The sequence below is a fragment of the Octopus bimaculoides genome, chromosome 5 (assembly GCF_001194135.2).
Source record: "Octopus bimaculoides isolate UCB-OBI-ISO-001 chromosome 5, ASM119413v2, whole genome shotgun sequence".
NCBI lineage: Eukaryota > Metazoa > Mollusca > Cephalopoda > Octopoda > Octopodidae > Octopus > Octopus bimaculoides.
In genome coordinates, this window is record NC_068985.1 from 96,516,477 (window position 1) to 96,517,116 (window position 640).

General features: G+C 42.3%; 1 protein-coding gene across 3 annotated transcripts in view; it reads right to left on the reverse strand.

Annotated features, from left to right (window-relative positions):
- LOC106878581 (protein C-ets-1) overlaps positions 1 to 640 on the reverse strand; it is a 192,268-nt gene that overhangs the window by 60,267 nt on the left and 131,361 nt on the right. The window lies entirely within an intron of this gene.

The following is a 640-nucleotide window of genomic DNA, read 5'->3' on the forward strand; positions in this document are numbered from 1 at the left end:
AGTCGAGCAAATCGACCCCAGGACCTATTCTTTTGTAAGCCTAGTACTTATTCTATCGGTTTACCGAACCGCTAAGTTACGGAGACGTAAACACACCAGCATCGGTTGTCGAGCGATGTTGGGGGGACAAGCAGACACACACATATACATACATATATATATATACATATATACGACGAGCTTCTTTTAGTTTCCGTCTACCAAATCCACTCACAAGGCTTTGGTCGGCCCGAGGCTATAGTAGAAGACACTTAACCAAGGTGCAACGCAGTGGGAGTGAACCAAGAACCATGTGGTTCGTAAGCAAGCTACTAACCATATAGCCACTCCTACGCCTATGTTTAATATATCTTCCATGCTGGCATGGATTGGACGGTTTAACAGGATTCCAGAGGGCTGTTTTGGTCTACAATTTCAGCTTCATCATAGTTTCTACTGCTGCATGCCATTTACTAACTAATGCTAACCACTTTACAGTGTATACCAAGCGCTTTTTTTGTTGTACCATTATTGGCACTAGTGAGGCCACCAAATTTATTCTTGCGTATCCATAGTTGGGGCATACTAGCGAATGGGTTTTACACTTCAGTTCTTCTCCAATTCGGTTCTGATATATGATTTTGGTAAGTGACAAAAATAG